We start from the raw sequence: 18,395 nt of genomic DNA, 5'->3' as shown, positions 1-18,395 counted from the left end.
TCTCCGGGCACCTTCAGGTGCATTTGGTGGAGGCATAAATGCCTCAGAGTCCCCCATCACCGCAGCTTGGTGACAACTTGTTAGAAGATGACCCTAGAAACCACTCCCCTCCAAACCTACAGCATCTGATCACCCTGCACTGGATACCAGAGACTCCGTGGGGGAAGCAGGGGGAAGGGAGATGTCAAATGCCCCGGCTGTGGGAAAAGCTTCCATCGCAATTAACAATTGCCCACAAGACATGAATCTGTGGGAAACCAGGCTTTGCTAATCCCCGCGCTCAAGGAAATACTTCTTCGTACCCTGAGGAAGGGGCCCCTTTCCTGCCAGCTGCCTTCCCGCTGCGGGGACCTGGGTGGGTGTCTCCCGCCACCCCCGCTCAGGACCCCCGCAAGCCCCACGGCAGCATCCAGCCGCTCGCTCATCGCTCGTTTGAGATCGAAATATTTAAGACCTGGCCGGACAAGCTACACCAGTAATTCGAAGCTTAATCTCTTGTGATATTTAAGAAGTGGCTGGACAAAGCCTGAGAAAACTGGAAACCAACCTGCGCTGCTGAAGGAGACAGGCTGAAGGACTGGATAGGTTTTACCATCTTTTTTATCCTCATTCTTCAACCTTTTGGCTAATTCGTTTGGAAACTCCTACTCTTCCTCCCATATACACCCTGCCCTTCACTACAGGAACGTTGCTTTTGAGCCAGCGTCAAGGCTCTTCAGCCTGAAGAACAGAAGGCTGAGAGGGGACCTTAGAAATGCCTCTAAATATCTGCAGGGTGGGGGTCAGGAGGACGGGGCCAGGCTCTTCTCAGTGGTGCCCAGCGACAGGACAAGGGGCAACGGGCACAAACTGAAGCACAGGAAGTTCTAGGTGAACACGAGGAAGAACTTCTTCCCTCTGAGGGTGACGGAGCCCTGGCCCAGGCTGCCCAGGGAGGCTGTGGAGTCTCCTTCTCTGGAGATGTTCAAGCCCCGCCTGGACGCGGTGCTGTGCAGCCTACTGTAGGTGACCCTGCTTCGGCAGGAGGGTTGGACTAGATGACCCACAGAGGTCCCTTCCAACCCCTACCATTCTGTGATTCTGTGAAATCTCAGATGTTGCAGCTTGCGGCAGCCAGGGATCTATCCATGGGGCTATGGGACAATTTGGCTGGTGCCCAGCCCGCCCCAGATCGACACCATTGCTCCACAGCGATCGTCGTAATCGCTACCAAATAGCTAATCCTAAGAGCTTACCCAAGCTTTGACAAGCTTTTAGCAATCTTACACCAGGAAGCTCCTCGGTTCTCAGCTGAGATTGTCTCTTCTTATGGAGAACTTCTTGCAGTGTGTGATAGGTATTCGCAGGTATTATTTCGAGGGAATTCAGAGCTACGCTGAAAGCCTCCTGCTTACCAGACAGGGTTCAGGAGAGAATAAGGGGCCTGGAATAATCAGTGAAAATTGCTTAGATCGTTTCCAAAGATCGCAGGCAAGAAGTATGGTCTTGCTTGGAAATTCTCGCCATGGCCTGGATTCAGGGTAGCAAAAATCTCTTCAAGCTGCACGATGCAGGCGAGCTAAAACTCACAGCACTCCATAGCGGGCTGAGAGAGGCGTGGGTGCAACAACGTCACTCAAGAGTCCACGCCACAGAAATTGAAATTTTTTTCTCTGGGACAGGTACGCTTTTGGGGCTACTCCTGGAGCACCAGCATAGCCCAAAGTAGTGAACAATAGTGGGGGGAGGTAGGGAAATCAAGGCAGGAAGCTTCTGAGAATGCTCTGGCTCTAAAAATAGTCGGGAGTTTTGGTTATTTTAGTGTACAATGCCACCAGGCAGCAAGCTCACACAGCAAAATCTGCAAACTCATTCCCTTCACACCAGCTCTGCACTTCAGCACGGCTTCCGGGAATAAAAGTGCAAATTTGGGCAAGGATGCAAAGAATGCAGAGTTGCTCAGCGACTCTCGTTCTGAGAAGCAGTGAAAGGCCCTAACAGAGGCACAGAATCCCGGCTAAATATATAGCCAGAAACTGAGAATAGCCTGCGACAGCCCTGCTCCAAAAGCCCACTCCAAGCGCTCGGAAAGCCTCTCTGCCTTCAGCAGGCTTTGGGTCATGCCCTGTCCATACCGCAGGGCATGTTAAATTGGGTTTACAATAGCCCTTCTCCACCCGAGCTGCCCAACGGGCGGGCAACGCCTCCAGGAACCTATTGACTTTTTCAGAGGCTACGAGAATAAAATTACAATTTGGAACCGAAACCGCCGCTGCGCCTGTGATGGAGACCAGAGCTATTTAGGGATTAGATGAACACAGAGACTTTATGAAGCATCAGCTGTACGGCCGCTGTGAGTGAATCAGCAGGCTGTTAGCCTGGGGACCAACTGTTAATTGAAAAGGGGGGGTGGAAGGAAAGAAAGGCTGGAGTTTCATATCTAACGGTTAAATACCTTTCGGTTGCTGGTCCAAACTGTTCAAAGGATTTGCCAGTCTTGTGCCTGACAGACTTGTCCCATCCCCCCGGCAGCCTTTTAGCCTCAGCTTCCTCATTAAAAGGGCTGAATAGAGCTGCACTTGTTACACGTCTCTGCCTGCAAAGGCAGCGTCAGCCTCGGCATCAGGCAGCCCTGCTCCCTTCCCAAACGCATCCACAGGGCCTTCACCTGCGCGGCAAAAGGCTTCTGGCTGCAGCAGAAGTGATCCCGGGTCTTTGGGTGGGTGGAGGGGGTGGCTGGAGCCCAGCAGCAGTCAACACATCCCAGCACCTCGGGGTACCTCTGAGCAGGGGACCCGGGCACAGGTGTCCTCACCAGAACTAAAGGACGTAAAATTTACAGACTTACACTTACTGACAGTCTGCTGAGCTGGTGAGCTGCACGCTGCACTACCTACCTGGTATTTTTCCCCTCTTTTTTTAATGTAAAGTAAATTAATGCTAGCGTGCACAGGACAGGATGATGAGGGGACTGGAGCATCTCTCCTACAAGGAAAGGCTGAGGGAGTTGGGCTTGTTCAGCCTGGAGAAGAGAAGGTTGCGAGGGGACCTTAGAAATGCCTCTAAATATCTGCAGGGTGGGGGTCAGGAGAACGGGGCCAGGCTCTTCTCAGTGGTGCCCAGCGACAGGACAAGGGGCAACGGGCACAAACTGAAGCAGAGGAAGTTCCAGCTGAACACGAGGAAGAACTTCTTCCCTCTGAGGGTGACGGAGCCCTGGTCCAGGCTGCCCAGGGAGGCTGTGGAGTCTCCTTCTCTGGAGATGTTCAAGCCCTGCCTGGCCGCGGTGCTGTGCAGCCTGCTCTGGATGACCCTGCTTCGGCAGGGGGTTGGACTGGGTGACCCACAGAGGTCACTGCCAACCCCTACCATCCTGTGATTCTGTGACAGCAAGTTCTACCAGGTATTCTCCAGGTGACATATTAAACGTCAGACAGCAGGTAACACAGCAGCTTTTATGAGTTAATTACGAAGGTGAGTTTTTTGGCTCAGCTATGCTTAGAAACAAGCAGCACTAGAACAGGCTGTGAATTTCTGGGCAAGAGACACCTCGCATAAAGTTTTTCTTACAATATATTATGTAGCTGCCTGAAGTCTCTATGGGTTATATTAGAGCCCGAGACAGTTGTCTGACAAATTCCTGGTAAACAAAGAAGACAAAGCTGGAACTCAAGCTATGTGCAAGTCTATTTATGTTTGTTAGTTGCAAGTTATTTCTTTACTAAAGGTTTCCTGTTTAAGAAACATAGAGATTTTTAGTTCACCATGCCGGCAACAAACTGCCCAAGTACCCCCCCACAGAAAAAGCAATTGTCATTTCCCAGGTTGTGCTGCTCAGATCCAGCCCTTCTCATTTACGAGAGGTTTGAAATGCATCTTCAAGAGATTTTATCTTCAACAGCTTGGGGTTTTTTATTTTTTTTAAATAAAAGAGGCCTAAGCAGGAGTTGCTGCATTGAACGTGTTTCCAGGAAATTGAAAGCATTCAAGACTGCAAAGTTAATCTCCCCAAGCATAACCCATTTCCAATTAAGTTATTACATAAATGCACACTATGACGGACAGCAGCTACTTAAACATACATAAGCTATGTGATACGGCAAGCACGTGTTACTTCTGGACATGCAATAAAGTTTGATTTTACTCTATTTACATTCATGTGTTGATTCAGTTTGCCTTTTTCTTTCTAAGAGGATAAATACAAGCCCGACTGACGAGTTAATCTTTGCTACACAGTGAAAAATCTGTGTGAACATAAGAAATAAAAAGGATTGTATATTTTCTCCCTCCCAACACTTGAGTTGACTTCATTAATGACATCCCACCGCATTTTTCAAGGGGAAGGCTCTTGTCCTCATCCTACGGAGTGAAAAGCTGACGCACAGATGTAAGCAGAAGGAGACGAGGGCCCGGGCAGCCCGGCTCCTGACTGTTCACCGCTAGATCAAAACCCTTTCCCAGAGGCATGAACCGAACCCCAGAGCCCCATTCCCAGTCGCTCCTATTTAACCACTGCACCCCATTCTCTTCCAAGGCAGGAACAGCCCTCCGGCATCCCAACTCCTGTCTCCTTCCCCCCTTCGCCCTCGTGACAGCGCTCCTCGTCGCTCTGTGAAGCGCCAGCTGCCTCGGCCTTATCAAATCCAAAATCATCGTCGGTGACATTATAACAAAGCTGTTTGCCTTTGCATCCTTGAGCATATAAGATGCAACCCCTCCCACACGCGCTTTTGTTCCAAGCCAGCCAATATCTGGGAGAAGAGACAGCTCTTCAGCCTCCCACCCAGCGCGTTTCTGTGGTCCCTGCTTCCTCACAACATAACGGCATGAAAGGAGCAGGGAGGCAGCTCCGCTCTCTGCTTCTCCTCTCAAAGGCTCAGCGACTCTTGTGTCAGCAGAGCTGTGGTGAGCCACATGCCACTGCTTCAGTTCAAAGCGCCTTTCCCGGGAGGATGGCCAGCAACGTCCCAAATTGAAACCACATACTTGATAGCTGGCACCCTAATCAGCTACAGCTCAAACTTAGCACATATTGGCTCGTTAAAAAAAGAAACCTATATAGAAATCCAGTGGGGCTCCTTCCTTGGGGACCCAGTTCAGCAGGTAGCTCGGTGCATGTTGAGTTTTATTATCAGGTGGAAACCAACCACCTCCTAAGGGCCAGGCTTGCAGCACAGCGCAGAGGCTCCCGCTTCCTACAGACATTTGGGGTGCGGAGAGTCCATGTCCTTCACCAGAAGACACCCACTGTAGGAAAGATCTCTCCTAGACATGGCTGCAGGTGTTGTGTTCTCCCTCTTGGGTAGGGCAGATATTGGCAGTCAGGCCCCTGAGCAGCAAATGTGCAGCTTATTAGAGATGGAGTCTTTTTCACCTACTCAGTTCTACAAGTTTTCGAAATAAAACATAAAAGCCCGTTTTGTTCTTGTCTGAGGTCTTGGGGAAACATGCCAACAGAGGACAAAACACAGGTGGCATACAACAAACTCTGAGAAATGACTGCTGGTTGATGAGATACTTCTTAACGGACTCAAGTGATGCAGACGCGCCGTGTGACATACTGTCCTCTCCCCTTCAAACAAAGCGGGGCTGGAGCCCAACACCCCATTCCTTGGATGCTGGCAGAGCAGCAACCTGAGTACATCTCCTGGAGTTAGAAACAAGAGGGGTTTGGAGGAGCTTGCGTGGCGATATGGGAGGTAGAAAGACACCAGCTGTGAATTTGAATGGAGCTGCTTTGCAAGAGAGCAGAACGCTGCTGCTATATTTGGCTAGTCCCTGAGAGATTTTGCTGGGAAGGAGCATCTGTTTCATTTGATGCAGTGCCCATCACCCCCTAAAACACAGCATCTTGCAACCAGCCATCACCAAGGGCGGTACAAAAGGGGATAACCTGTCTCTAATCTAAGGGAGATGATCGGGACCACCTCTTGGAGAACAGGAATGCTCTTGGCAAGGTGGGGAGGCTCGTGTTTGTGCCACCAGAAACCCCCCTTCCACCTGCTTGAGCTGGAGGGATCGCTGCGAGACAAAGCGATACGCTACTTCACACCGGCAGCGCTCCGCAGGCAGGGTGGAAAATGCTGAACTGCGCCTCAGTCTTCACCTGGACAGAGACGTGACCTAACAGCAAAACCTGTTTTTCCATTAGCTTCGTGTTGTGATGAACGTGCGAGCGGTATCATTCCCTGCTCTACCCATTTCATCTTGGGGCAGAGCCAAGGTGCTAAGTGTCTTTAAATTACAGTAGAGAAGAAAGGGAGCAGACAACCACCTCCAGAAACCCGATAGCCGCTTGCTACAGTCGTCAACCTCCCGGCCAGGGCAGGCCGAGCTGCCAGGAGAGCAGCACGCACACTACGCGCGCGCAGGGCTCCCCTTCTCCAGAGGGCACGGGCTTCTTTCCAGTCACCACGGTATTTTCAAAATCCATCTGAAACAGCAATGCAGAACTGGTGCAAGGGACCAGGGTTTTTTGGAGTATCCAAATTTAAGATTGGTTGCTTCCAAATACTTTTTATGCATCCAGTTCTCGCTACAATCACAGGGCCATTCATTTCAGCATAAAACCACCATTACACCACAAAACTAAGCATTATCAAGCAATGCTGGTGCTGCCTTAGTCTGAACCGTGCTGCCAACGCTTGGGAGTGCAGGAGGGCAATTTGGGGCTACCACACAACTCACAAAGACACAAGGAGAACAACGCGTGTAGCCAGGGTATGCCCTAAAGCCCTACAGGTTGAAGATCCCACATCGCGGCGGTCATGCCGCGTGGCACAGTAATACCCCCTCGCTCGGCGTAGTCGGGGCTGGGAGTCCCACGCTCTTCCCGAAACGCGGTTCGGCGGGGGAATCGGGGTGAAATGCGGTTCGGCGGGGGAACCGGGGTGAGATCGAGCCGATTCCTCCCAATAGATGGCAGCAATGCATGGAGACACGACGTCTCCCCGCGCGGGCACAGGTGAGACCCCGAGCCGGGGTGCCGAGCAGGACCCAGGCGTCCGGGGCACCCGCCTCCGGACCACCCTGCCTTCCCTCCTTCGCTGCCACCTCATTATTCCTGCGCTTGAATGCAAGCGGCTTCCTCCCCGCAACCTTCCCCTCGCCCTCCCCTCTTCGGTCCTCCGCTACTTTTGTTCGGCGGTGGAGGCTATTAAATGCCGAAGGGGGAAGAGGCCCGCAGCAGCGAGCACAAGCACTAGATGTACTCTGAAAATAGACCCTGTCAATGGAGCTGGGGTTCTGTTACGCAGTGTCCCTGATCGAACTCTTTGTGACTTAATCACGCTTTTGGCAGCGGCGTAAGAAACAAGTAATGAATCAAGTTATTGTATTTCCGGGATTTTACTCTGCTATTGTAGTGTGCGACCCCAGTGAATATGCCGATTCCACTTCTTCCCCTGGGTTAATTCCTCCAGCCCTCCAAGCCTGGCCAAAAGGGCTTTTTTTTTTTTTTGGAAAGAGCAGTTTTGCTAACGCTGTGCAGCACAGAATGGTTTAAAAATCTCATCTAGGACTGTTAAATCGCTGCCGAAGGAGCAGGGGCAAGAGCAGAAAGGGAAAACGGAAAGGGTTCAGTCATGTTGGGAGCCGGGAAAACTGGGAAAGAAAAAGCAGTAAGAAGTTGCTTTACAAATACAGGCCTGCTACTTTGTTAACACATCTAAGTAATGTTAATTGCAGTGCACTGCAGTATAAAGAGGCATTTGTAATTGATTAATCTATGTTTGCCATTTTCTAATTAAAGAGAAAAGAAACCCTAATTATTCCACTCTGTACTAAGCAGCGGAACAGTCATTATGGAATAAGCAATTTTCCCTCCTCAGACACTGGGTTCCCCTATTCTCCCACGTTACATAAAACCCTCAGCACACAACGCTCCCCGCAGCATGGCCGATCGCTGCTCGTTAGGCACTGCCGAGTTTCTCGGCATCCCACAGTGCGGGAGCAGGGGGAGCGGATGGCGAGCTCCAGTTCAGGCTCCAAACCTTGCAAAGGATGACTGCGCGCGGTTTTCCAGGCCCCCCATCCCCATGGAAAATAAGATAGGAGAGAAAGATGAATTTTGGGACCCAGTCCCATCACTACATCTGTACTGATGCTGATAGGTTGGAAAGAAACCAAGAAGGTCATTGAGGGGAAAAAAAGAAGTAAGGCCTTACAGAGGGCGTGAGTCAGACGGGAAGAGCTGACACCAAGCCTGAGCTGCTCTGCTTTGCTCTGTATCACCTGAACAGCAGAGAAAGGCAGAGAGAGCATTTGCCGTCCTCAGGGTGCAAACAACAGCCTGTGGTCCAGGGTGATGGACTAGGTCCCAGCTGCTGTTCCAGCTCCTGAAAATCTCTCAAGCAAGGTAAAAGCCCAGCCTGACTCCAGCTCCCAGCGCTGACCCCTCTGAACTGCTCCAGGTCCTCCTCCCACTCCCTCCTCCACACCCTGGGCTACCACAACAATGGCCCTTGCTTGGGAAGGGCAGACTGTGGTCCGAGAGGAGCAGAAATGGGAAAAGCCTCCAACAGTGTTGGGGAGGCTGAGTCTCGCTCCCTCTGAAAGGTTGATAATTGCAATAAAATTGGGCAAGACAGATTCAGGGGCAGGTGAATTTGTTCAGTGACAGAAAGCCTAGCTGATGGAGAAAGCTGCAAGGAAAACAATCTCCCCTTTCCTGGGCTTAAATGAGGCAGGATGGAACATTTTCTTTTTAATTTGGAAGACATGCTGGTAGTGCAGTTCCTGCGGATAAATCACAAGCCATCGCCCGACTCGAGAAACTGGGGAAGCTACCGAACGCTAATTTGCTACAATCACACGCCTGGCACACAGGATGCAGTCACTTCAGAGCTCTTCTCCAGAAATAGTTAAACCACACCGTTCTGCACTTAAAGCGAGTCTTCAGGGTAGGTGATGCAACTCCCCGATACCACCCAAGTGCCCAGCACAGCGTCTCTATCTCTGGTTCCTGGAAAGGAACTGGTGGTGATAAGCTGCTGGGAGAGCGTGAGGCTGAGCGCACGCAGCCCAGCTCAGAGCAGAGTCTGGAGTTCCTGCTGCGGAGGTACCGTGGGGTTGGATGGGAACTTTTTCACTTTTCACAATTTAAAAAAATATTTGAGAGAAAAAATATCTCCTAATTAGACAGAGGGACTCATTATTCAAAGATATTGTTGAAGACACGTAGGAGGATTTTTAAGAAGAGCTTAGAGGTGAATAAAGATAAAGAATATGCAGCTTTAAGCCAGGCAAGGGTTTAAAAGAGAACATCAAATTCTCATGCTTCAAAATGAGACCCTTTTTTAATAACTGGGTGTTGAGAGGAGTACTATTTTCTGCCAGGTGCCAATGTTCTCCTCCTTGCTAGAACATCTTCACTGGTAGAAGAAAGTTGTTCTCCATCTGGCACGGGATCCTTATTCCCAGCCTCAAAGCAGACCCAATGCAATTCCTTACATTACACAAAAACAGCAGAGGTGACAGAATGGGAGGGTTTTAAAGTAAAGCCCTTTCAGCAGAGAGGAATCAAATGCAGCCAGACGCAGGTCCTGCTGCTTGGCTGAAGCAGCTCCTAAAAAATGGAACTTCAGAGAACGCAGAGGCACAGGTAGGTGACAAGAATGGAACCAGCACAGTGTAAATGCTCGGTTTTTCCTGTGCTAGTACAGCAGATGCCCCGGATACCGGCAGGGATCTGTTGCACTAGGTGCTAAACAACCCCCTGGAAACTGCTGGTAAGATTATTTTGGTATTTACTGTGTGATAAAGTTACAGGAGCATGGAGGTGCTTCCAAGTTCGAAGTGGTCAGTTCACACAGAGAAAAGATTGACGATCCAGTTCCCCATATCCGTACATGTGTATTTAATTTTAAGCACGAGTAATCCTTTAAATCACAGATTTTAAGGAACCACTCATGCTTAAAATTAAGCACATATGTGGATGTTTTCAGGGTCAGGCCTGGAAGATCACTTGCCTCAGTTTCCACCTGTTGGGGAGTCCCTTTTCACATTGCCATTTTCCTTGTTTTTGCCCAGTTTCAGCTACAGACCATAATATCTGGGCTCTACCCGTGCAGCTTACAGCAGTAAGGACCTGCTGCTCCTTCTGCTGGGCCTTGAGGGGTTATACAAGTAATACCCTTAGTCCATTATCAGAAACGTCCTGAAGAAGCAAAAAGTAAAGCTGAAAATGCAGAAAGTTAACCCAGTATGGGCTCTGCCATCCTTCTGCAATGCCAAGGAAGCGCAGGGGCGAGCAGGGTGCTTTTCACCCCAGAGCTGGATTTGGCTGTGTTATGCCCAGATGGAGCCCACGGCATCACCCCATGGATGAGGGCAGAGCTGAGAATTAGAAGTACATGGCCTATATTTAACCACACTGCACAACCTTGGGCCAGTTCTAGGATGTTTTTGTGTGCGTGTTTTTCCCTCTTTTAATTTGTTTTGTCTATTCACAGTTTCAGCAGTTCAAGAGAAAACTGTGTTATAACAGTTCTTCAAGCTCCCACCTGAGCTCAGCACTGAATTCTACCAGATCCCAGACAGGGCAGCCACCAAGAGCAGCACTACCCAGCTACTCTGGGGCCCGAAAGTCCATCAAAACAACAGCACAGCCAAACAAAGACCGTAAAAAATTCCTTTGGAAACCATCTCTTTCCTGATGTGAATCAAACCACTCCCTGTCACAAACACACAGCAAATCAGGCATACCTGAAAACCTCCCACAGAGCTTTGCATATCACTCAAAACCACTCCAAACAGTCACTTGTGAGGGCCTACCCTCTTCTTGAGGACAGAGAGGAGAAAAGCAACCACAAAAAATACCAGAAACACCCCAGACTTACCAGTTAGAAGGGCTATGAGCCTGGAGGAGCCAGGTGGCAAACAGCTGCCCTAGCAGAAACACTTCTTCTTCCTTCCCCACCTCAATTTAAAGGGCCAGAGGGCAGGTAAACTGGGAACTGCAAATCAGTCTCAGTTTTTACTCTGTAAAAAAAACAGAAATAATAAAATGCAAAATTCTGAACCTAGTAGATTTTTCACTGCACCTTGTGAGACTAGAAATTACTGTTTTGCCCAGGGAGCACAAGACAAGCTGAAGCAAGATGGATACATGGCTAACAAGTCTGGCTAATGACAGTGAAGGAGGAAGACTTTATAACAACAGGGTATGTTGCTAAAGAAGAACCTAGGGATAATTATCTTGTATGCCATTTGTTTTAGTATTTATGTAAATGCACATAGACACTGCTCTGGTCTGTTGAGATACTACATTGATCCTGGATTTGGAGTTCTTTATTGACACTGCCATGGCTTGGGCTCAGCAAATTTCTCAACGGAGGTGGTAGATGTCTGTCAGTCCTGTCTAGGTGGACATGCCCTCCTGTCTTTCTAGTGGAGGTTGTGCTTCAATCTCTGGACAAAAAGCTCCTGAATATTTTTAGAAGTGAAACAGATTTCCTTCATCCCAGTGTCACCCCAGAGTTACGCGTGCTGGGATGTGTGATGGAAATTCATCCTTGTTCTGTGCCCAGCTTGCTCTTTTTGTTCTGTGTGCTCCAGGAGAATCTTTCCCTGTCCTTGCCTGATCCCCATGTTAAACATAAAAGGATGCAGGAATCGGGGGGAGGCAGGGAATAATGGAACTAATGTCTTTTTAATGATTTGGAGAAAGAGCTAAGCTGTTGAAATCCTCCCATTGTTCATCAGGCAATTCATCCCTTATCCGCCATCACATTACATTTCAGGAGGATTTTCTCCTACCTGGCGTTGGTGTTCAATCCGATGAGCTGATAGCCCTCCCGAGCAGACGCAATCCCCAGGTAGAGCAGTGCAAGCCGTTGTCTTCAGCAGGGTCTGTCCGTAACTCTGTTTCACAGTGCTGAAATGTCACCAGAACATAGTTCTCTGCAGAAGGAACTAAGTGAAGGAAACCACCAAGAATCTGGCTCCACATTATCACCCAAATCATTAGTAAATTATCTACTTTGCTTTAAGAAAGGAGTACTTGGAGCAAAGAAAGACAACAAAGTTCATCCAAACCCCTTGATCTGAATCCCCTTTGGGCACAATAAAAATATGTTCTGGCTTTCTATTGTTTTATAGATTGTAGGCAATGAAATATTCAAGTTCACCAAACCTCTGCCGTGCCTGCCTTCAGTCAGCAGAAATAGTATCTGGGGCTTTTGGAAAAAAATTAAAAGGGTTGGAAGATATCTGCGGTTCTGACACAATTATTAATGAGCCTTCAATGAGTGTTGGATGGAAAAATAATCAAGAGTGGGAACTGAGGGGAAAAACAAGATAATGAATCTCAATAGGCTTCTTTTTGCTAATATAGAACCCCACAAAATAAAGGTGCTTCTGAGAGCCTGTAGGTGTCCACAGGATCTGACACAGGATCAGTGCAAGAATTCAGATCTACAGTCAGCGACAGGGCCAACATCTGACCAAACAGGAAGATCTCAAGTGAATAAAAAGAAAAAATCCTTGGTCACATTTGGAGAAGTTACTGGAGGCAGCCTGGCTTAAAGCCCCACGCTCGCGTGTGTACAAACCTCCCTCGGCTTTCAATGCACAGCCACTCCGTGGTCTGGAATGATACGAGGGGTTTAGCAGCTAAGGAACTGGAACCAGCACTTCTTCAGCTGCCTGCAAGGGAATAGCAGGGGAGCAGACTGATCTTTATTTTCCCGGTTTTGGTGCAGTCAGAGGTTTGGTCAGGTCAGCATTACCTTTGTTAAAAGCACAACCCCTGAAGCTCCACCTAAAGCAGGGCTGAAAGGGGACAGATACAGCCTTGTGCTCTTCTCCCCAGAGCTGCATCTAACCCTGGAGAGACTGGCGTCCAACACAGCAGAAGGAATCTCCCTGTGGTCTCACAGCAGATTGGCGGTGGAGGAATGATTTAAAAAATCAGATTTATGGCCTCTGCTCCAGCAGCCCTCGGGTGACTTCTTGTTGGGTCCCAGGTAAACTTGTGCTGAGATCATGCGGGAGTGCTCGGAACAGCCCCATGTATCGACAAGGCTGAGCACAGAGGACAGCACAGACCAAGGTAGAGTGACAGGAGCTGAAACTGCTACGGCCGAGATCCTCAGAGCCTACGGAGAAGGTGGGGCTGACAGTTCTTCCAGAAAACCAGAAAGTCTCTGGCAAGATAAACAAACAGTAGTTATTCACTTCTTGGGAGAAACTTAAATGGGATTCAAGAGTTTTCTCATGGTTCCACAAACAACTGTCCTTATCCATAGCTCATCTCTGTGTCAAATGGAGTTTTCTCCTCTCCCCCCCAACATGTTGAAAGAAGAAGTGAAAAGGTTACACATTTATCTTATTTCTTCGTCTCCCAGGACTTGTCTTTACTTTTCTCCTATTTCCTTAATGCAGGGGGAGAGAGGGAGAGAGAGAGAAAGGAAACAAAAAAGTTCTCCATGGAGAATTCAATTCAGCAGAATTACACTGCTCTTACGTCCGCGGCGAGGCTCTCTCCCACGCACAGCCTGTGGCTTCCAGCGCAGTATCTGCACAGCCCCAGCACTGTGTCAGCTTTGATAAGAGCCCCCGTGTAATCAGTGCAGTACCAGTTATCCGGCTACAATACTGTATGATTTCCTCTTGTGGCTTCTTCATTCCTGTTTATAATTAAAGAAGGACTTCTTGCCATGCCAAGGGCTATATAAAAATAAGTAATAAGTAATAAAGTGATGGCATTGATCCAAGACCTTGCTGCTGCCGCTCTTATTCTTACAACACAGTAATCTCCAGCAGTGGTTAACAGTGTTAAGGTTTTGGTGTTGGATTCAACTATTTGCATTCAGCAGTTATGGGAAGATGCAGCCAGCCTAGGTGAAAAAAAGGGCTAATGTGGTTTAGGATTACTGGATATTTAGTCTTATATTTAGAAAAACATTGAATCATTTGCTGGGATTTCTTCACAGCATTGTGTTCACTCTGCTGCAATCAAATTGGCCTAAAGTCATAAGCAGGGCAGGTGGTTAGAAGCTCAACCCTGGAGCCAGAACTTGTTCCATCCATTAATTATTTGTGTTGGATAATTAGCACAAGCACTATGGAAATCGTGGCCCCATTGTGTAAATACATATGGTGCCCCCAAGAGCTTCAGATTTAAATAGACGGGAGAGACAATGGGCAAATTAGCCAGTGCTACACAACAGGTCATCGAGAGCCAGCGGTCCCACCCCGACTTCCCATTTTCCAGGACAAACTGTTCTCTTCATTAGCCCATGGAACTTCAAAGCACTCCAAATCACAGCCCCACACTTGAAAAGTCCTTATCTCCCTCCAAGTGCCTTCGGTCCCTGTCCCTTAGTCAAAGGGACGCAGGGATAAGGAGCAGGTCTCCTGTGTCACTCTGTTTCTTTGCTCGTGGAGAAGCTGTCATGCAATGTCCCGCACAAACCAAGCAATCTTTCTCTATTGCATGTGGGAGAGAAATCCTCCTAACCATGTACATTTGTGGGGTGTAACTATTGAGCAACGCACTGCTATTTATTCTTTGTTCTTGAGTCACTTTGGAAGGCTCTGTGAAAACAGCACGAGGCTGGGGACTGTGGACGCTTGGGCCAGTCACTTCTCCAGGGACCCTGCAGGTTTTTTTGCGAATGAGGGTCTGAGATGGAAGGACTCGAATCATGCGGGATGTCTGTGGACGAAAAGAGGCCTGGATTAGCTAGCACTGTAACAACAAGACCATCTGATTGCACTCAGCACCCTCTCGCTGGTACGAGAACCAAGCTGAGAACAGACACAGCATGGGGCTAATCCAAGCAGCACTTAAGAAGTATTTAAAAACAGAAGTGTTAAAAAGCCAGGGAGATTTCTTCACCTGTCTCCGATATGTTTTATCCGCTGACCTCACTAGGATGAACTCACTTAGGGAGTTGCAAAGGTTCCCAAACAAAGGCTCCTACCCATTCCGGATTACACATGAAAAACATTGCTCCCCGTCACTCTGAGTCACTCCTCAGCTGCGGAGCCAAGCCTGGCCAAACCCAACCAGCCCAGCAGCTTGGGGAGGGGGCTCCCTGCCTTTGATGTCTTTGGCTAGAAACAGTCTTATCCTGTCTTACACCTGAGAAAACATTCTGCAAAGAACCTCCTTTCCCTTCACTTTGATGCTGCCTTTCACATTCTCTTTTCTTCCTTCATTTCATCTGCTTTGCTTAATGAAAACATAAATAAGGTACTGCTGTGTGACTCTGCAGATCTCAAGCTACTTAATGAAGATGGACCAATTAAACACACAATCCTGGATGAGACAGGGAAGCGTGGAAGTGCTCCTTGGAGCCATCTTCTGCTGCTCTGAGACTGAGCCATTTCTCATGTGCTGTTGGCATGACGTGGGTTACGGAGAACCCTCCAGTGCAGCCCATCTCAGCTGTACCTCAGTGCTCTCCTCTCATGAAGTCTCCCTTTATTTGAGCAGCTCATCTAGAACTTGGGGTGTGTAATACACCCAGAAAATTTTTACATTCTTTTGCAAATGTTTCATATGATCACCACGAAAAGGTACTTACTAGGTATGTTCCCTTTTTAAAAGGAATTACAGTCATCCAGGGTGAATAGCAGGCAGAAAGGACTGGATGAAACTGGTAACAGCTTGGATCATGCCTTTCGGATGCCTCTTATTTTGTTACCGTTACTATCCCTCTACTTCTGTGTTTAGGAGGCTCTGGAGTATCAGGTTGCTTAGAAAAGTTTCCATCATTACGCCTGATTTTCTGCTCATTTAGGAAGGCACAATGCTGAAACTGTTGGAGCTACACTTCTGCAAAGCCTTCTGGAAATGCAATTCAAAGCCCATTGTGGTCAAGGCCTCATCCACTGAAGCCCACTGGTTTCAGCAGGCCCTGCATTAGACCAGAGGTGTGATGAGAATCTGCCCTGGCTTTCCCTTAAAGGACTTTGAAGCCCCCTTTGGCAACTTGTTTGCCGTCCTCGATTCATCCTGGTGTCCACAAGCATTAAAGCGCTCAGCACTCAACCCCGTCCCGCTCGGTGCAGTGCTGGAGCAGGGGCTGCTCTCGGTCATCGGCAGACCTCGTGGGGAAGCTGTCGCTACAGGCTGTCTCCAATTTCTGTGCTTCGAGCAAGGTTTTCTACTCCAGTGTACCCAGCCTGGTTGAGAAGATCGATGTTAGTCTCAAAGCTTCCTTTTTGTGGTTTCCCAAATGCTTCAGTTTAAGTCTCCTTTTCCTCCTTCCTCCCCAAAGATGCAATTTTATTCCCGAGATACGGAAATTTGCAGTGCAAACTTGTTAAAATACCAGATGGCTTTTGGTGGGGTTGGTGGTAGAGCAGAACAGATACTTACAGGCTTGACTGAAGCTTTCCCAACTAAAGCCTGCCACATATATGCAGTTGCCTTCCTGTGAGAGCGATCTAAGCAAGTGGATCCGGCCCCTGAACGCCCCGGACAAACAGAGGGCTGATTCACTGGTCAGTCACAAATAGAAGTTACATACTTGGTTGCCCACTTCTCGTTTGTGTTTACTCTCCACTTCTCTCTCTGTCATAGGGCAGGTGATGGCCAGATCCAAACCTCACTGAAATGAAGAGGAATCATTCCCCTGACTTCACTGGCCTTTGGGTGAGGACACAGTGGGTTTTTTTAACCAGGTATTTTATTCTGTTTTCCACCTTAACCTTAAGAATCCAGCACATCCTTGAAAGAGGTTGTTTTGATGAAAATAACAACCCAAAGGTCCAGGTGGGATTTGTCTGTCACATGGGTTTACAGGCACGCCAGGCCTTAACCATATCTATCCTCACATCACCCAGACCCAGCCTATGAACACTCTGCTGCCTGGAATTGCCTCCAAGACAGGCTGGAAGTCAGAGTTGCTTCCTAGCCTCACTGCTTACCTGCTGCTCACCTTCAGAGGTGGTTCTGGGCTGTCTCAGCTGCTATCCTTGCACGGAAAAGCCTCAGCAACACCTTTGCACAGGTCCCCAGATTCTGCTTGTCGTTAGGAGTAGCTGGAGCGAGCACTGTCACTTCACGTCCTCCTGCAGATATTCTCAGTTTAGCTCCTCCTGAACATAAAAAGGACATGCAGAGACAGAGTTATGGCAAGACAAACTGGCAGCAAAGACAGAGAGCGTGTGGGTCACTGGGTGTGCAGAAACCCACTCCTGAGCTTTCTATTGCCACTAAAATTTAGACCTAACCAGAGAGTCTCGGCAGACAAAGTAGGAGTCCAATGACACCTTGTTATTTGCAACAAGGAGTAGCAGTACTGTAGAACTGTGAGAGCTTTTCTAACAAGACAAGCTCTGCAAGGCAACATGATGAAAGCTGTGTCAGGTGAAGCCATGGTCTGGCCTTAGGCGTTTTGACTAATGCAAAAGTGAAGACATGTACTTGTCTTTTTGACCTGGTTCCTTTAAATACGGTCCACCTGTGCAGATAAAGGTGATTTATGGAACATTTCATTACTAATATCACTTATCTCATATGCCAGGAGATGATACCATGTTGTCTTCAGCCTTTTTTTCATACCTGGTCACTTTATCTTTCAAACAGATGAACTAATGGAGAGGTTGAGGCTGCTGGATATGTGCAGTGGGTATGGGCTGACTCGGGGAAGTATACAAAAAGCACTAATACCAGAGCACAGGCTGTAATATTGTATTTCGATTCAAAAAGAGACATATTTTACTAAAAATCAGGAATTGCATGGAAGAAGAAGAGCAAATGAGTTTGTCACCACTTGCACTGCTTAATAACAGTATTTTGGAAAGATTAGAGCCTTGATTCTCTTTGTCATAAAATGCCTTCCACCTATCTCTGGTTTCAACAACTATGTTTTCAGTGATGATGACGAAGTCAAGTGCTACCGACCAGAACAAAACCGAGTGATTATGCAGGACTATCTACTCCGGGTCTTGTGCAAGTATGAATAAAATCTGAACATCTGCTGCATTAACCTTGACCACTGTGTAGACATTTTAAATGAGACGGAGACCACATCTTGCTCGAGCACTGCAACAAGTATGATAAACTGAGAGCAGGGTGAAAGGCACAAGACACATCTGACTCTTCAACACAAGCGAGGTGGGCCAGAAAGGCCCATTTCATGCTTTTGTATTAAACATGAAGCAAAGTGCCACGTATATCTCACACCAACAGAAATTAATTACAGCTTCCTCCAGCATGATAATATAAGAATCTAAATCACAACAAGGTCCCATCTTACAATGCAATTTTATGTTTAACGTGTGAAGTTGCAAATTACTTCAAGTGACAGTATGTGGTAATTAATTTGATGAGTCGAATTTACATTCTATACAAGAAGAAATCAAGTTCTTCTGCATCAGAAATTTTTATATACTATCTCCTATGGGAAAAGGCTCATATATAAAGAAACCTAGTTGTGTCTGGCTTTTATTATTTATTG

This window comes from Opisthocomus hoazin, chromosome 28 (genome assembly GCF_030867145.1).
Source record: "Opisthocomus hoazin isolate bOpiHoa1 chromosome 28, bOpiHoa1.hap1, whole genome shotgun sequence".
Lineage (NCBI taxonomy): Eukaryota > Metazoa > Chordata > Aves > Opisthocomiformes > Opisthocomidae > Opisthocomus > Opisthocomus hoazin.
This window is presented reverse-complemented; position numbering follows the sequence as displayed.